The 21301-nt window shown below is 29.2% G+C and overlaps 1 protein-coding gene across 1 annotated transcript in view; it reads right to left on the reverse strand.

Moving 5' to 3' along the window:
• Gbs-70E (Glycogen binding subunit 70E) overlaps positions 1–20527 on the reverse strand; it is a 72498-nt gene extending 51971 nt beyond the window's left edge. Inside the window, exon 1 of the mRNA XM_076397169.1 lies at positions 20229–20527. The gene's annotated coding sequence lies outside the window, so the exon portion shown is untranslated. The remainder of the gene's footprint in view (positions 1–20228) is intronic.
• Between the last annotated feature and the right edge of the window lie 774 nt (positions 20528–21301).

Raw genomic sequence — 21301 nt, forward strand, 5'->3', positions numbered from 1 at the left:
TAAACCTAATTTACTAATTTAAAGGTTTAATAGTTTTTTTGAAAATGTTCCATAGAAGGAATTTTGTCTAAATGAAGAAGCTGAAACGCTGAAATAAGCCTATTACTGCTATACGAAAATATATTGATAAATAAGGCCTAAAAAATCTAAAGCAATAAAAGCAGTAAATTGATATAGTAATTAGTCTTGAACAACTCAGTGAATGCCAAACCGACACTGATCTTCAGATACGCACGTACCGTTCAAATTTATCACGTCTATCAATTATTTTATTAATTGTTGGAATACTGGCGTCTGATATGAAAGGTATAATGCATATAGATTTATTGCCCGCTTTCTGAAATAATGTTATCAAAGATCGATAGCAAATTAAATTGTTATATTTTTAGAATTAAATTTATCACAATACGTTGAGCAAATGTCACGGTATTTTTCCACAGTTCTATTAAAAGTGACAATAAAAGGATTAATCTGTTCGTCTAGGAAAAACTATTGGGAACATATACAGTACTTTGAAAAATGTGGACTCACACATTATTAAGAATCTACAGCGTAATATACTGTTTGATTTAATGACATAATACACCATGATCAGTCGTACATGTTTTCTCTCTACGTGACTTTGAAGCTCGGTATATTTCTGTACAGTACTGAGTCTATACTACAAAAAAGAAAAACAAGTCCAAAAAGGATGCAATTTTGTTAGATTTTTTTATAACACTATTTTTTTCATAGAATGACACTTCTCAGTTTCGATCAACTATGGCAAATGATCATAGTGAAGATATTCTCAGAAAACATACGGTTCTACCCATTTAATGATTATTTCAAGTAAAACTGTCTGTAGTAGATGTAAAAGGATACAATAAAGTTATTCAGTATTCCGGCACATCGGTATTTATATCACATATTTCGGTATATGGATCATTTACAAGCCGATTCAGATTTTATGAGAAGAAACAAAACATATTTTTATTGTCAACTGTAAATATTTCGCAGATATTGCTGAAGGTACTGAAGAAATGATACAAAATAAATGCTGATAGATGAAATGAAACAGAAAAAGCCAAGAAGTACAATAAAGGAGAATTTTATGGAAATTTTGAGTCACCAACTAGAATTTCATATAATAGAAACTGCTGAGCTGAAGAATATAGTGGACAATATCAGGAGTACAAATTGACCTCAACTATTTTAACAAAGATAGCTGAGGATAGCTAATGAAAAGCTGATGCTAAAAATGAAATTTTGTCAACAATATGTTACAACAGTATTAATTAGACGAATTAGACGAGAGTGTGGTATACATAAGTGAGTGAGGAAAACACATTGTAGAAACACTAGATGGTGACGAGTATATTAGAAAAAGACCGTACCGGGAATGGTCCTACAGTTTCAAATTAGGTGAATTCCACGTAGAGGATATACAGCCTTCCAGAGCAATAAATAAGGTTGAAGACATAAATTGAAGAAGCTCTTAGGCAAGGGTTGAGCAAAAAGTCGTCTATTCATTAGAGGTTACTTAGTAGAACCATTTAAAATAAAAACTATATCAAGTAATATTCTTAACACCCATATTGTAGCGCTAAAAGGGAGATTCTACCACGCCTGCTGTGTTTTTTAGATATTGCTCAGAATATTGTTATATATTTATGGATAATTTCCAGCAAGAATATAATTAAGAAAAGGCTGCTGAAAACACCCCAATTAGGAATTATTTTATTATTTTAAAGAAAATTACATAAATAATAATGTACTGTGTATATAAAAACATATATAACACTTATTGAGTTATAATAATATATTTATTAAGAATCTAATAGTAAAACATTCCAATATATAATCCTTGGTATTTAGTGATTACCAGTTAAACATATTTACAATGTTTGAAACAAACTAAGCAAAGGAAACAAAATCGCCTGAAAAACAATCGCGAAAAAGGTTTTTTAACCCCTTTTTGATATCTACAATTATAATATATAAAACTGGCACCATATATGTATTGTATTAAATAATTTGAACATAATTTTTATTGATTAACATTTCCGATGAAGGAAATTGCTCTACCCCCGTACAGCCAGGAGAAAAAATCGATTTAACTCAAAGCAATCCCGAGTTATTTATATAACCTCGGGTTTGCTAGATAAAACCGATTCATTACAATCCGCGTCAGTTAAATTATATATTTAAAAGCTAGCCCAACGTCTAATTTTATTCGCTTCAGACCAAAAGGTCATCGGCAAAATTTCACCTCATCAGGTTCTACTTTTGACGTCGAGGTGAATAAACCCTCTAAAAATACCTCGAGATCCATTTTTGTCGTGTTTCCACTAGACATCTGGAAATATATAGAAGGCCATCATCATTATGGACCACTCGAGACTCTTCAACGTCATAGATGATACGAGGGTAGTCCTAAAAATACTTGCCCGGATGTATAATTGGGAAATGTGGAAGAATAAACACTATTTTTAAAAGTATAAATTTGATAAGAATCTTAAAAGTTGTAGGAAATATCAAGTTTGCAGATTTGTTTATATTATGTTTTGGCAGAAAATTTCAACCAAAATAATATCCCGATATTTAAATTAAGTTGTTAAGTGATTGTTCACAAGAATAAATATAAATTCCTGGTTTCCCATTAAAGATTGATAAGAAAAAGGGAAGATATTAAATTGAAAGAGCAAAATTGAAGAGAAGAAAGGAGACTCACTCGATAGACGAGAATATATTAATATAGCTCATTAGTAAATATATAAGAACGAAGGCACCCAGTCTCCAGATTGATAATAATTACGGTAAAAAGAGGCAAATTGTATTAAACTCACTATATTTGGAACAATATTATGTAGTATGAAAGAAATTATGATGAAAAGGAAATATATTATTTCTGAATTGGCTGTTTTCTATATTTGGTACGTTATCTTCGGTACTATTCCCCTATAATAATATGTTTTGTAGAGATAATTGATTATAGTAATGAAAAATGTTTGATCTCGTTTCTGGTAAAGAAGAAATTTTACTAAAATTATAGTATGTTCACAGAATATGGAGACTAGCTGAAGTCAATTTAGTTCACTAGCAAATTTTAAAATTTTATAATCATTTTCGCAGAAGCTAAAATAAAAAAAATTGTAGGCTAATTATGCAGTTTTCGCAAACAATATATAGACTATCCAAAGTAGCAGTGAACTCAGGTCATCTCAATATAAGATTTCAAAACATCGCAGTATTGTCGTTTTCTTAAATTACAGTTTTAATGAAATTGAGGAAAATTACATGAATTTAAAAAATATTGCTTGGTTAGGGTAAATATCTCATTGAACGAGTTGTAGCATTATTGAATTTTGAGTTTTAATAGAAACAAAAAAGTAAATCAATGACAGAAGTCCTTAAAAAATATTCCCTTACCATACTAGCAGTTGTTACGTAATGGTAATGAGATAAATCGCATCAGAACGGATTGTTCGTGAGATTTAAATCGTTTAAGAGGAACAATTTCCATTAAAGAGATTCAGAAAGAAATATGCTTCCACGGTGAGAACACTAGAGACAAGGTACCATATATAGGAGGGTTATTTTATGTATCCTGATTAAACGAGACAAAGACACAGTATCTCGAACGAGGTGTACGTCAAGAGGCCACAATAATGGAGATAACGGAATTCTAATGGGACTTATCCCAAGGCCCGTAGAGAGAGCACTCGTAAAACAGTAGTTCAATCTGCATTAACATAACATCAATACTGAATTATCTTTATGGTTATTTAGAGAATGTATAAAATTAGTAATGGTAAATACTAGCGCGTTCAATAGATTTTGTAGTTCAATAAAAATAACACGATATTATGATACGAAATAAATTTTGAAATATATTGCAATTACGTTTTATTATTCCGTATAATCCGTTTCGTGGCTGCAGTTGCTAAGGCGACAGAACGGTCCGTTTGCTGCTGTGATAGTCGCGAGTTTGAATATCGCCAGAGCATTAATGTGTTTTATGTCTGTGATTGATTGACCATAAGTGTGTAAAATTCCGACAAGAAATAACGTCCGTAATCACGCCAGTGAACAGGCTGTATAAAATCAATTACCAATTGTTTCATACAGGCCGAGTTAGGATGAAAATAATTATCTAAATAAAAATACATTAAATATAGCTTAAAAATAGCATAAAAGCATAAACTATATATTCAAAAAATTTACATTGAAATTAAGTATTGGCTTAGTAAAGACCTGAAATTTTATTGGGCCATTATGGACCCTGGGTTTCTTCATCAGCGTACAATATTCTTCAGTTCATACTCTTACGCAAGCTCAAATATTTCCAAATTCCTGTATTTCCTGTCATTTCAGGGCCTAGTAGCCACAGGTTTGTGCTTGCGTGAGTGAGAAATAGGTGGTATTTTAGATTAGTTTTATGTTTGCGTTAGTCTTTAATTATTTTAAATAATTATTTATTAATTAATAGTGAAAAATAATACCAGATATACGAAAATATTACAACAAAAAATTGTTATAATTTAGTAGTTAATTTTGTTTTGTCGGATATTTACGCTAAATAATATAAAAATAGAATTTGTTTGAAGATGATAGTAGAGATAAGAATGAAAAATGTCAATATTGCTACACATTTATACTCATATTCTGATTTTCAGGATATTGGATGCAATGCGTGCAAAGAATGAAATGTCATGCATTTTCAAGATATAAGTGTTGGGAATAAATTGATGAGGGATGAAGATCAAGATGAATGATGAAGGAAGAGTTGAAGCTTTGTGATTTGTTGTTTATATCGGTTCATATAACTGCCCGGAGCAGAAAAATAACTCAGAAAGATTGAAACAATATATACCGTATACTAGTTTTATTGCAATAAATTGAATAATGTAAACAAAGACGAAGTAATCTAAGTAATAAAAAACTGTATTATAAATACTATATTCATGTGTTCTAAGCTATCTATTTATTTAGAACATTTTTGAGAAAAACCAACCTTGCAAGGTATTTACAACTCTACTAGCAACATAAAGTACAAGAAGCTATGTTAAATGACAGGCAGGAATACAGGAAATTCGGAAATATTTGTAAACATGAAACCTATGAACATTACTGTTTGTTGTTAACCCTGATGTTATATAAAAAAATGTAATTAGACCTTAAAATTCCTTTTCACACCTTGGCTGCATTTATCAGAAAATGTGATCGAACGGGGCAATGTTCCGCAGATAGGGCGAATGTAGGTTTCCACCAATTTTACATTTAAAAATTATTTCGTCTCATTTCTAGTTGTATGCGTTCATATATTAAAATATTAATGCATTATGCATAATGCATTTTTTGTTGATGGTGTGTCGAAATATCACATTTTCTGTATCTAACAATCATCGTGATTGAATAGGAAGTGCTGCTATAACGATGCTATTCAAAAACTAATCACGTTATATTTTATTCAGGCACCCCGAGGGTTTTGCTTGACGCCCACCTTAACTTGGCATTACCGAGGCCCTTTGAAAACGACGCACTGCATAACTGTAAGATAAAAGCCTGAATATAATAAGATACTTTTTGTCCATTGATGTGTCAAGGAAAACATAAATCAATAAAATCATCAATTTTTTAGGTGCGTCTAAGAAATATACTGGATGTTATTTAAGACCATATAATTTAAATTTATATTGAATTTAATTAATGCAAGGAAATCTATTATACTAAAAATGTATGAGTTTTTTCAAATACATTTTTAAAAATACACAAATATGGGTATTTTGTAAAAATAATAAAATTTAAGAACCAAATTAATTTCAAATAAATAAATTAAAAGCAATTGAATTTTAAAAACTTTGTAAAAGCTTACATTAACAATTTTCAATTTAATTTTTTTAAAGTCAAATGTGAGTTACAACTGCTTGTGAGATAATTTTGCTTTGTTCCAGGAATACATATATCTTACTGAGTGAATTCCATGTATTTTAATTAATACAATTATTAATGTATTTAACAGAGTATGTATTTACCAGATAAATTAGGGCTCAGAACTATGGATCTAGTCTAGATTTCATCACTAGCCAATGTGAATTTTGCATTAGAATATCTCACACATTTTAGATTTTTTTTTGAAATATCAAATAGATATATTAAAAATCTGAAATTCTTAGGTATATAGTATTCCTAATATATATTACGTGATTCAGAACATTATTCTCTAGTCTATTAAGCAAATTAGAATTATTAACGAAAATGTTCATAAATAATTTGATTGATAAATTGATTGATAAATGAAGTACCTTATAAAGTAGTTGCCTTATAAAATATAAAAACTAGTAGCTTAAATTAGATGATTATCTGATTCTAGTAACGATACGTAATAATAATTACATTAATGTACAAGAATCTTTTATATTCAGCATCTCTGGTGATTGCTAGTATGATGCTCTTAGTATTTTGATAAACAGATTAGGAGTGTGAAGAAATAATATTTTGGCAATGATGGAGGAGCATACTTAATAAAGATTAATAAAGAAGAAGAAAGAATAGAAGATTAGAAAAATATTAATGTTTTGACGGTATAGAAAAAGTAAAATTTTAAAGAGGTAATTTCCCAAAATTTCTTGCAGGAACTGCAAAGGCAGGTGTTACATTAGCTATCTAGCCATTAATCATGTTGAAGATAGAGCTCCATCAAAGAATAACGTATATCAATCAGTTCAGTTCAAAAAGATTTGATTAAGGATGAATATCATAAGAATTTGGTCAACATTGTTATTAATCTACTTCAAAAAAGGAGGAGGTTCTATCTTCGATTGTATATATGTTTTTTAATGTATATTCACCGATTTCTCCGTCAATTATGGACCGATTTTTGAAAATTCAGTTATTATTCGAAAGAGTGCCCTTCCGAGGTGGTCTCGTTGGAACCAAGTCGGGAACTAATGGTCAAATCCGGGGATATCGAAGGAAAACCTCAAATTTGAAGCGCACGTTCTAAGCTTTCACTTATTGTTTTATCTAAAATAATCAGATATTTGGGTATAATGTTATTGCTGAACTGATGTGACGGAAAATCGGAAGTCGTTCAGCGCAAAAGTCATTCAGTTTACTTTTTAAGTACTTATTATTACATATGAGAAAGCGTAGACATATACCAAGCATTTGCTTCTATAGTGTAATGATTAGAACATTCAGCTCACAGGCGGGGGTGGCGGGTTCAATTCCCTGTGAGGCTAACAACCTTTTTATTCTAATTTGGTTACAACATTTTTCAAATCACATAGGTTAAGTAGCGGACCCCGAAGCCGTTTCTTATTATTAATCATTGTTTCTTTATTTCTATTTTTCCTCATACGGGCTAGTTCTTTACTTGGCCTACCCCATGTAATACCCAATATAATAACCATGTAACTTGGTGAGTAAATAGAAAAATAATAAATAGAAAAATAAAATATTTGTTACAAAAAAATTTAACCGACTTCCATAAATAAATAAGGAACTCACTAAAATCAAAAAATAAACAAATTTAGATTTTTAACACAAAACGTTTTAAAATAAAATATGTACATACTAATCAAAGTGATCAGTTAGTTTGTAATATTGAAAATAAAATGGTAAATAGTCGGCTTGGTTGGCGCAGTTATAAAGATGACAGGACGGTCAATCTAGTGTTGCGATAGTCGCGGGTTCAAATCCTATTAGGGCATGGTCGTAAATTAATATTTTTGTTATTGTTTAATATTTGCGATTGTCTTAGGCAAGTGCGATATCCGACAAAGAAGTTGATCCCAGTCACGCAAACAGCCAGGTTGGGTATAAGACAAGGTGTCTACTGGGATGATTTCTAAGTTGATCACTCGCTAGTCGGTAGGCTTAATTCCAAGGATCGTGGTTCGGGGCCCTCGTTAAACAGTAGATCCAGTCCATATAAACCCTCATTGGTAGAAGGGCGACTTATATAAATATAAATATAACATATTTTAAAAACATACTGGAAATAAATAAATAGGTTTGGTAGGTATTAAGCTAAATTTTGTGTATATAATAAAAGTACGTGTAGTAGAGTTTACTTAGTTTTACTTAGTTATTACAACGATTATTATGTATATATTTTATTTTAAAACGTTTTTTTTGTGTTAAAAATCTACGTTTGATTATTTTTTACATTTTAGTGAGATCCTTATTTAATTTTGGAAGTCGGTTCCATTTTTTAGTTATCCGTTATTCTTATAGTAATGATGCTTTGAATAAGTTGATAATTAATTTCCAACACGACGACACCAGTCTCAGCTCTCGTCATCACTTGATTCAACCAAGATTTTATTGCATTTTGGTTACCGAACATGTGGATTTGATGGATTTTCATTGGATTTATTGACTTATTTTGTTTTCGTAATAACATAATAAATTATAAGAAAGACACTTAAGAAGCAAGTTTAGCATTTCTAATGGCTGTGCATCTATTGGAATGTAAAAAGTGATTCAAAACTTGATAAATAGTTGATGTTAATATTAGGTTCGATAATATCATAATGTCAGACAAAATGATGCTAATAAACTCCATAAAATAGAGATTAACTCCTCACGATTCATGATAAATTTTACACCATTAAGCAACCTTTACAATAAAACTCATTCTATAGATCATAAATAATATCGCTGTATAATTTCAATGGTGGAGCACAGGAAAATTTACGGTTACAACTGGTAAATTATTTGATATTCCATTTGGACTGAATGCACTGAAAGTGTAAGGCTCAAGGCTTCATTCATACTGTATAAAATATTAGACACGCACGTGAGCATTTCAAAAGAACTTTATTGTTTCCTGCTGTATCTCCTGATTTATCACTGTTCGACATTTACGCGCGAATGCAACAGTCGGAAAAAATCACTCGGTATATAGTCTTCTGGGTCTTACTGTAAAACTGTAAACATCGGTAAACAATATAGCAGCGGGTATTAACAATACGCGGAGTTGTTTCATTGTTTATTCGTGTTCTCTCATTTTTATTCATGTCATGTCATATAACCATAAATGATAACCTAATTTATCTGACTATATAATGTGTTATTTCAGTGTAAAATATAAAATTGTTTTAAGTGATGTCTTGATAATATTTTGCATTTGGCTTTTTATTTACTGTTTTTTTCTGTACCTTCTTTCGGTCGACAAATATTGTTGATATAATTTAACAAAATTAAATGAAGTTCTACTATTTGGCTCCTCTTCTGGCGTAAACAATAATAAAAATTTGTTGACTGTTCTCTCTCCATTCAAACGTAGGTAAGATAAATTATCTACTAATATATAAAAAAATAGAAGGAACTCTGCATTCCAATGCATATTTATGAGAGTAAAGTTCTTGAGGTCGTCTTGAATTACTCCTAAACTACTTAAAGCACAAAGCTTTTTTCCAATGCGAGGTTTTTGGTGTATGCTGCGAGTACTGTTGAGTGCAACAGAGTTAGATGGTCAATAAGAGTTGTATGGGTTTTTTCTATTTATACATAAGATTCATGAAGATCTTTTTTAAGAAAATATGAGATATATTCACCCTTTCCCTTAAGATTCTTTTCTCGCAAAAATGATCTGGCTACTAGTCACTTAAATATGATTAAACTTATCTCTTTCTTAACTTTATTTTTATTATAATTTGTTATATTTTGTATTATCTGTTTTTTACCATATTACCCATATTCATGTCGGTGGATTAGTATTTTTTAATACATTTTAAAGTCTCCTTTTACCAACCTGCTGCTATCTATCTGGCTTGGACCTACTATTTAATGCGGGCTCCGAATCAGGGTCCTCGGCTTTAAATCTACCGACTGGCCAGTGACCAACTTAGAGACCATCCCTGAAGACATCCGGTCTTACCCAGCCTGGTTACTGGCGTGATTGAGATTGTTATTCCTTGTCGGATTTCCCACTGTTGCATATAAAGACATTTACAATTACAATCATAAACATAAAATAACTTCCGTGCCCTAGTATTTTATTATCTGTATGTATTTACATTCATATGCACTATATAATACGTGTCTAGTTAGAGTTTGGTTAGATACCGAATAGATTGTGAAGTTGAAGACACATTCATTCTACTACAATTCTTTGGTAATCCTCGTCATAGCTGTTTATGAAGATATTTACTATAAACATATCAAATGAAATATTAATAATCCTTAATAATAAATTAGTGCTATAATGTTTGTTAAAAAGTCTACCGTGAAGTCAAGTAAAGTACAAATATCAAGGAAACAATACTGGTTAATAGACACTCGGATCCAATAAAAATAAAATACCAAATGTAAACAAATTCTTAAATAAATTTAGACCTATGGCATACAATTCCCAGAAAGATTCATAGGAGTAATGTAAAGTAATTATTGCAAACTGTGTACTAATAAATATTTATCATTTTTCGCACCAAAAAAAGAGGTGCAACTATTTAAAAAATATTTATATATAGTATTTTTATGGATATATGGGTTCTACGATCACACAGTGCAATTTTAGAAAATGTATAATAATATAAAATTTCCAGAAAACTATAACAATTTAACTACATGAAAGTGTTAATTTCATACCGACTATTAAATATACTACAAATTTATCAATTGAAAATCACGTTTAAAGGGTCTATAAACATTTTTGTCTTTGTGTTGGCACATTGGTTTTCCGTATTGACACAATATTTGAACATCATTTGCCATTTAATTTATTTATAGTGCTTTCAGGTGTGTTTGCTGGAAAAAGGATACTCAAAAATTAAGGTGATCGAACATATAATTACATGTGTACATATAACTATAAGTATATATCGATATATCGATATTTTTTCAAAAAACAACATTAAACATTTTAAAAATCTTGTAATTATTTTTAATATACTCTTGGTACTATTGATACTTTGGTAAAAAGGCTTAATTAAAACATCGTTGTAGTTTATGTTAATGTTTAAGACATATCGGTATTTTTTGGAAGCCAATATATTTATATTTTTGTTTTTTTTTAAACATCGATATATTTTTTATAAAATATAGTTTTTTAATATAATTAATATTTTGTGTTTTGATCTACACATACACAAGTGACAATGTGTCAATTTATGTTTATCAGAATTATGAATTAAATATTGTTTTAGTGAATAAATTTTATGACGTTCTATAATCAATGAACTTTATATATTTCTGAAATGTTTACAGGAACGGTGATACATGGGAAATAAAATAAAAGCCAATAAAATTTTCTAGGTACTGGGTTATCGGTACATTTTGTGTTTTTTCAATGAAATGTATTAGTGATTATTACCATTATTACTTTATTGTAACTAGCCAGTAACAATGTGCAATAGTCGATCAGGCCTTAATTGGGTTTTTATCAGTTATTTCTCGATTAAATACTAATGTATAGTTATATTGCTGTACGACATATATCTTTTATGATTAATAATGACGAATTTCTGAATCGTGAATGAGTACCGTTTCTTCTAACATATACTGTAAATATCATGTATTTTATAAATAAGGGAATTACTTATTTCCTCGTTACAATACGATTATATAAACAATTTTTAAATTTGACTATATCCTGATACCGTTACGGATATTTTAATAACCTTTGCTATAAATCTATTATAATTATAATATAGAACAATCATAGATAAATCGAAGAGTCTTCTGAAGGCAAGAAAAATAATATGCTCATATATTCACTGGCACTTAGTACAGCAATTATATTTCTTCATTATGACAGTAAAATACAAATGCGATAATTTTTTCAATTTTCTTTTGTTCCCTTCAAATTAATCACCCTGGTATATAATATATTTACGTTAATATTATCCCGGTCTTTCAAACAGTTCTTGAATTTGATTCCTGGAGTGGTCTTCCTTGATTCGCTTTGCTCAATCAATTCAAAACGATAACATCGAAGTGGTATTTAAGTGTACTGTTATTTAAGTGCTATTTGATGATCACGTTAGTAATTTAACCATCATAATGACAACCCTAACCTTAGCACATCATCAGAAAAATGCTGTACTCTAGACCAAATACATATAATTACATATATTATTGAAAGGTCATAGGAAGAAAGAAGAATTTGTTCTAGCGTTTACCTATAAGTGACGCAGCCTTTTTAACCGACTTCGAAAAAGGAGGATGTTCTATGTTCGGCTGTAGATTTTCAGATTTTCAAAGTTATTTTTAATTAGAAAGAGTGGACTTCCGTGGTCCCACTGGAATCAAATCAGGATTTGTTAGGCGGAAGGGGGGAAGTTTTCACATATTTTTTATCTAAAATAATGAGATATTTGGGTATAATGTTATTGCTGAGCTGATGTGACGGAAAATCGGAAGTCGTTCAGTGTAAAAGCCATCCAGTTTGCTGTTTAAGCACTAACTGTAGCATATAAGACCTCGTAGAAATATTGTAGGCAACTTCTATGATGTAATGGTTAAATAGTTTAGCTCCCAAACAGAGGTTGCGAGTTCGATTCCCGGCGGGGACAATAACTTTCTGTTGTTGTTTAGTTAGAACATTTGTCAAATTACCTAAGCTAGCGGACTCCGGAGCTTGAAGTTTATTTTCAATTGAAGCCTTATTTTCAATCATTGTTTCTTTATTTCAATTTTCCCTCATACGGAACGCACCTTTGCTACTATCATTTTGAAGTCGGTGCCGAGCCCAAAATAATATAAAAATAATAACATAATTTTGTGAAATATAGAAAAAATTAAATTACCAACAAAACAAATCTAAATTAATATAACTGTTTTTGTTCTGATCATCGTGATCAGTTGGTAGTAGTAACAGTAGTAGCAAAAATATTGTAAATAGTACAATATACAATATATATAGTAGATAGGTTAAATAAGGTTTTTGTTTACTTTTATTTAGTTAATAGTTATTGCAAGGATAATTATGTACATATTTTATTTTAAAATTTTTTTTTGTTAAAAATCTAAATTTCATTATTTTTCAATTTTTAGTTTATTTTTTGAAGCCGATTCAAATTTTTTGTTCAAAGTATTTTATGAACATATATAAGTTATAGTATGAGGGGTTTAAATTTAAAATAAGCAAAATTCAGACAGTTTCGGAGAATTGTTGAAATTTTATATTTCGCATAGTGTCTTCAGGGTTAAGCACGAGGATGCTTATTCGGCGTTGAAAGAAATTACCTGATGTACACTAGTGATGCTCTTGAGTTGTAACATAGCTACTGTTCCTGAAAATACTGCTATAACTGCTATAGGTAAAGACCGCGATGAATCAGAAAGGAAATTACAAACGTCAGTACACAAAATTGGTATTTCAACCAAGCAACAGAAAATCAGTTCGATTTAGACCAAATTAGTCCATGTCAATTTTACACATAAGAGAAATCAACACATCCCATTTGGAATATATAATAATCAAGTGTTATATACTAACACAGCAATATTTTTAGGAATTGCATTGGATGAGAAGCTGAGCTAGAAAGCTTATGTATATAAGAATGAAGAACTAGATATTAAATTGAGAATAATGTATTGGGTATTTGAAAGAAATTCTACCCTGCCAGCATACAATACAATACTGAGGTATAAGTAAATCTTTAAGCTTATGGCATATACATGGCACCCAGGTAAGAGGTTGATAAGATTGGAGGGGGCAAAATAAATTTTTATTTAAAAATTGCACCTTTAATATTATTTGATCAAGTATAAAATTATATTTATGTTAAATAAATTAGTTATTATTTTTCTCTTATTTATTTACTTTGAAACGAGATTTTCAGCATAAAATGATTCAAGCAGCATAAAAAATATTATTGTTTTATTCGTTCTAATCTTTTGATTGATTTTTCTACTAGTTTAAAACGATATGCATTTACTTATCACTGAGCGTACAATAATATGGTTTTGATAATTGTAATTTAAAGATATTTCCAATTCTCAGAATATGTGTTATAGATTTAGATTTATATATTATTGTTTCACAGTATATATAACGTCATTCTGTATGATACCTTTTATTTTACGAAAATATTATGTTTTTTATATTAACTATAATATTAGTGTGATTTTTTTTGGTTGGTCTATATATATGGTACTTGATAATTATTAGATACATTATAATTAATGAGTAATGTGCATAGCTAATATATATTCAATACGTTGTGATTTCGAATTTATTGCATGTTAAAATTTTACAACCGAATTTCTGTACAACAATGTATAAAGAAACAAAAGAAAAACTGAAAAACATAACTTTCTCTTGAAACTTACAATGAACAAACCCACTTTTTACATCAAGACTAACTTGAGAAATACAAAATGGAGAAAATCAAATGAGAGTGGAGGGTAAAAATAGGGTATATAGAATGAGGGCCCAATAGCACAAATAGCTAAATTAGAATGATGCACATCCATTTATCAGTAATTATTGATAATATATGATTATGATTATTATTAGTTGATTATGATATCATGATGACGTTATGTTTCGAATTATCACAATATGTCATATATTTAGTATTATATATTATTGTATCATATATGATAAAGTTTCTTTAAAACATTTGGTATTTAATTTAATTAATACTTTTCTCTTATCTATTTGTGTATTAGGTGTGAACTAGCGTGTGAATTAATGTATAGAGGGACAGCTAGATTGGTATGATATTCATATCAGTGATCATTTAATGATATAGTTATATTTCCAATTATTAGAGTGTGTCATATGTTTAGCAATATATATTATTGTATTTTATATGATAAATTTCCTTGTATTAGGTAAGGCATAAAGTCATAAAGGATATCTACTACTAATATCTCCAAAACCGTCAATTATATATGTTATATCGCGCGATTGAAACAGTCGTAGATACGAAGACTTTGTATTCGAAGGAAGAAGGTCATCTAGAGATGAAAAGAAAGGTGTCATTGAAAAGCATAGCTTGATTACTTGTATATTCCTTGCTGAGGATTTAAACCAATGCTATCTTTATTAAGGAATCTCAAAAAACAAAAATGCAACAAATTTAATTAAGATCACAGTCGGCTAAGATTTGACACGTTAAACATTCATTCATTCAATGTCGATTGTTTGTTTAATATAACTTATATTTATTAAAATCTTTCATCATATGTAATTTGTACATTATCTATTTACAATAGAATAATTGTTATCACGAGATTTGTACTTATAATAAGATGTTTTTAAATATGTATTAACTAGCTTTGCTTCATGTGTTAATGACGTAAAATAAATACTGCCTAAATAGCTAGATGAAAAAATAACATACGATTTTAAAATGAGTTTATAATAAAATGTTGATTAGGAATTAGGCCCATTTTATAATAGATATATCAAAGGTCAGCCTAATTTGTGTTCCATATTCTTACAATTTTATAATTTTAATAAGTAAAAACATGCAACCTAGCTATCTAGATTGATGAATTAACAATGTTTTTATTAACGCATTAACATATTATATTGATCAATCGCTAATACAGTATAACCAATATTCTGGAATATAGTGTGTATAAAATGTAGTAATAAAATATTGCAAATTTTGTAGAAATTTAATATATTTGCTATGGTCATTTATAACAAATAATTTTATTATTTTATAAGTTTATATGTAATTTTATATTCAGATAAAGCTATTAAAAGTTAATACTGTTTTTAAAATAATTAAAAATCAATCATTGCCGAAGAAGAAAAAAATAACTTACCAGATAATTAGATTAAATAATATATCTTACTGTTTATAATAAATTTTACATGGAAGTTTAAAAATGCTTTTATTAACACCTGAATATTTTAATATACTAAGAATTAAGGAAATAATATTATTAACCATTTTAAGCACAAACAAAAGTAAATAATATTTTTAATATCTTTAAATACTTTAATTATTTATGTTATATTGCGCGACTGTTGCGGCCCTGGCTTAGAATACTGTATTCGAATGTACAAGTCCGTCTGTCTATGCTAAGACTGAATGGGATGATGAGTGAGACGCCAAAAGATAGGTGTTTGGTTCATGTTAGAATAAATTTACTCTCTTAGTAATGTTAGAATATATTTACTCTCTTAGTAATAAAACAGTTTTTGAAGAAAAATATATTTTTTTGTTTTTGAAGCCCTTTATATCATGAAATATTCATCAATTCCACTCACATTTTTGCTGTTATAGCTGTGACAGGGCTGCTTATCTTATAAAAAACGACAACATGAATGGGTTTACACACTATACTTTTGATATTATTTTAAGGGCACTGGAAATTATATAAATTTAAACATATTTTTCACTTGTAGCAATACCCTATTTAGCAGTCCTTTTCGCATATTGCTCAGTGTTATCATATTATTTGACTTAAATAATCTTTTGTTTCTTAGCAATCTACTAAATTAGGGTTAATAAATTATAACATTTTACCTATAATTCATATTTTACTCGCGTAATGTCGGCTGCAATTTTTTTCAGTTAGGTAATAATTATATAAACATATCCATGAATAATTTAAACATAATAAAACAAAAAATAATCCCTAACCACTACTTGTGGGAACTAGGCACTGAAATAATAAGCAGGAATACAAGAGAAAATTTGGAAATATTTGAGAATGGTTAGTAGTATGAAATCGGTGAATATTACTGTATTCTCTTTATAACTTATATTCATTATTCTGTAATCATACGAAAAGTGTCATTGAAAAGCATAGTCTATTTTTGACTACTGGATTATGAGATGTAGAATACCAATTTCAATATGCAAAGTTAAAGTTTTTCATTGGATGCTCTACTATAGATGAAAATTACTTTTAACTTGTGCCTACAAAATGAGAAACTGATAGATATTTATAAGATATATTTCAAATTATTTTAACTAAGAGCTTTTCAGTCCATCTTTTTCTAAATATTATACCTAATATTTTAATACGTTAATCTACAAAACCTTGCCTTACTAAGGATTTGAACCAAGGCCACCTCGTGGCAATGTCATCATGTTCATTTTGCGGAGTTTCCTTCCTATTGCGAAACCCGCTGATATTTCCGTGTCTATTTTTTGGCAAGGTTGACCACCAAATATTATCTATGACCGACCCAGTTGCAAACAAGCCTTAACGGTCCTTCGAACCGGTCACCCGGCCGCCTTATCGGTACTAAGGCTGAATCCCAAACGATTTTTGTGAGAAATTCGTAGGCATTCGACCTCGGCATGCATATCGTTAAAAATAGACGCTGGCAATTTTTGCGGTAGGTCGTTTTTCTCCTTGATGAAACATTTAACAGCTACGTACACACGGTATTCATTACAACGAGTGTGTGTGTGTGTGTGTTTTTTTATTATCTCGATTCCTTTTTTGTTTTCGAATGGATCCCTTGTAAAGATTTACCTTAATTGGTAAATAAATACGGCGGACGATACAAGACATCTGGTGGATGGCTATAAAAAGCTCCTTTGAAAAATGACAACTTGTATAAAAGTCCCATGATTTATTTACGATACTTTTAAAGTTGAAAAAAAGATTTATGTGACTTATTCTGCAGTGAACGTTTATTTATTACTCAATACAACCTTTTAATTGCTATTTATAAATCAAATAATTATGAATTTAATGAATTATAAATCATTAAAATATAGTATTATCACAGTATTATAATTATATTGATTTTTTTAATTAATATTAATTATAAGTGGGTAATATTTGAATTAAATTAAAACAAATAAAAAATGAAATATAAGGTAGTAATATCGATGATTAATATTGGTTTCATTAAATTCTAATTATTCATCATTTCAAATTACTATATTTTTGAATGGGCTTCAAGTTTTTAGTACAATGTGAAATTTACATTAAAATAGTCGATAAACCGAGTTAAAACAAAAGATAAATTATTACTGTTATATTAGTCCTTCTAATAAAACAGACAATGCTTATAGCCAATATTTACGTCATAGATGACGTAAATATACTGGCAATTGTAATTTGTAATAATGTGAAATGAAATAATGTATAATAGTGAAAAATTCGTTCTCATATTATCCTAGTTAAAAAGAAACAAAATCAGTTTATAAAATTTGATTTTTGTTGACACTGGCCGACACTATTGTCAAATGTCTGCACAACTCTTCAAACCATTAGTGATAATACTTGGAGTTTACAAACCGGCCAACGTTGCGAATAAATATTCAAGTTAATGCGGCAACATTGCTTGACTGTTTCATTGGCTAGACTATATTATAACTATGTATTCTTATAAGCATCGTTTTATTTTATGTAAGTAAAATTAATTCTATGAATAATTTATACCTTCATAAAAATCATCTTTAAAATAAAGAAATAATGTAGAAAATTATATTTAACTATAGACCTAATAAAAACAAAATATTTTGAATTTACACAATCTAGACAGTCGAATTTGTCAATTTTAATCTCATTTTAAGAACACAGTTGGCTAGGCCTAACTTGTTAAACGATTACCTGTAACCTTAATAAAGTTCATTCATTCAGTGTCGATTGTTTGTTTAATATAACTTATATTTATTAAAAAAAAACTCGATCGATATGTAATTTGTTGTAATACATTATCTGTTTAGAATAAAATCATTGCTATCAGGAGATATGTATTGACAGCAAGATGTTTTTAAATAAAGCTAACTTTTGTTGATTTATTCGAAAACCTCATGTGTCTAAAACGTGAAGCAAATGCTGTCTAGATAACTAGATGAAGAAATAACATAAAATTTTAATGTGAGATTATAATAAATCTTGAAACAAATTAGACTTGTTTTATAGTAGACATATCAAAGGTCAGCTTAAATTTTATTCCATATTCTTAAAATTTTATCAGTTAAATGAGTAAAAACATGCAACCTAAATGATTATAGTAAGGCATTTACAGATTATGGTGATCAGTCGCTAATTTAGTTAAATCACTTTCCTGGAAATTAAAATATTGTAATAAAATATTGTAAAGTTTAAGCCAAATTTTTATTGGTTTTATAGAAATTTAATAGTCATTATAAATGGTCTATTTTGTTATCATATAAGTAATTTTATATATAGAAAATGTATATGAAATTCTATATATCAAGTATGTGAAGTCAGATAAAACAATTAAAAATTAATACAAAATAATTAAAAATCGCTTGTCAAAGAAGTAAAAAAACAGCTTACCAGATAACTAGATTAAATAATATATCTTACTGTTTATACAATAACACGTACATGGGAAGATGATGAAAATAAATATTAAGCAAAAAATACTTTTATTAAAACTAGTTATTCTAATATATCAAACTGAGTGTTACCGGAATATCTTCAATATATTTAAAAAGTCACCTATCAAACTAAGCAAAACAAATGCCGACAAGTTAACTAGATCTTGATTTTACCGTATTTAGTAATCTATAAAAGCTTTAGATTCTGGAATGTTAGCGATGATAAAAATTAAGGTTTTTCCGTAAACGATACTGCAGGTTATGAAATCTATTAGTCAGTGGAGTAAGAGAAATTTTCTGGAAAACAGAATATGCGGATAAAATGCTGCAATTTTAACGTCAGACTCGACAGTTCGATTTTGTAAAATTTACTACTTAATTTCTATTGATAAAGTTAGTCAGGTTTTTTTGGTTTGGTTTACTTAAAAGTTACTGGAGAAACTACCAATATTTTTTACAGTTTATGCAAAAGCGTCACTGGAAATAATAATCACTAATTTTAGATTTTTAATTAACTAATTTTTAATTGAATGTATATACATTTTATTGAATATACAAAAATTATTATAGTTTAAAATATTATGAGAGAAAAAATAATTACGGATATATTAATTAAATCTCCTGTCAAAATGAACAGAAACCGGCATAAAGTGCCGGGCTGAATACATCAAATAATATATAGTATAAATTATATTCCTTAGATATGTGTGTGTAGTTTCACTTTTGTTTATTATAATAAGTTAAGTTTATTATAATACTTATTAAATATTAAAATATAGAATTATATGGACATTATTTTTAATATTTAAAAACTATTAGTACGATCATCAGTCGGCTAATGAATAAGAGAAACAAATGCCGGCTAGGTAATTAGATCAACCAATATTTTAGTGTTTAGGCAAACAACAGTATTCAAGGAAAGCCGCGGTTCGAATTTAATTTAATTAAATTATTAGCGTTGAAAATGCGCAATCTCAAAGAAAAACGATGAAAAAGGATAACAAACCTTACCTTTTCGTTCAGAAAAAACAAGTAAAGATCCCAAGTTGTTTTAGAACTGTGCAAAAAAATTAACTGTATTTCCTCGAGTCTGTTTGTATATAAATTCGTAAAAAAAATCGTATCGGTAAAGTATAGACACTCGCGCACCAAAAAAATAGGTATCGGTATATCGGCTGATTGTAAATTGACGTTAAAGGGCGGTTATATCCATTCTACATTGTAAAATTTGAGTGAAGATGACGGCCGGACGAGAGAGAGACTTGACCGGTATCGAGTTTGTGAAGCTGAAAACTGTTGTTCGGTCGACTATCGTAGCGGCAGCGAGTCCTGCTCCCTCTCTCCCACTATCGTCGAGCACGTGGATGTCTTATCATCCAGTCAAAATATCCACAGTAATACCGAGTGTTTGTTGGTCACGAACGGGTCACGAATCGGGCTCCGTGGCGTAGAGGAAGACCATCCGACAGACTGATGGGTATCGACATTGTTTCCAGGTTTTTTCAAATTCCTCCGTAATGATCATTACCAGTCCGTACCTTTCATACTTTATTATCCCTCTTGGCGAAACGATATTCGCTGCTCCTTTTCAAGTCACTTGGTAACTTTTTCGTATCGTTTTTTTTGGGTTTTAAGAGTTCATATATTGACTGTATTGTTTAGATTTTATTTTAAAATAATTATATTAAAATATAGGTTTGTAAATTTGTTTTATAGAAATTATTTAATATGAGGGCTGTTCAAAAATCAATACGATGCATTTTATTCAATATATGAATAGCTGCTACTTTTTCCCATATTTTAGCCAATATACGGATTCCATCTCGATAAAACCATGTATATATATTATTTTTGTTTAATTTTAAGGTCTGCTTTTTACCAACGAAGGTTTATTTGGACTGGACCTACAGTGGAATGTGGGCTCCGAACTACGGTCCTTAGCATTAAGCCTACTGGCTGGCCTACAGAAGATATCCGGCTTAACCAGCTTGGTTACTCGCGTGACTGAGATCATTTTCCTTGTCAAATGTTGCACTCTTGTCGAGGTCAATCACAAATATTGAACAATAACAAACATAAATTTA

Source organism: Rhynchophorus ferrugineus, unplaced genomic scaffold, assembly GCF_030347505.1.
Source record: "Rhynchophorus ferrugineus isolate W39M unplaced genomic scaffold, kcgeb_rfMv2 rfM2, whole genome shotgun sequence".
In the NCBI taxonomy this organism is placed as follows: domain Eukaryota; kingdom Metazoa; phylum Arthropoda; class Insecta; order Coleoptera; family Curculionidae; genus Rhynchophorus; species Rhynchophorus ferrugineus.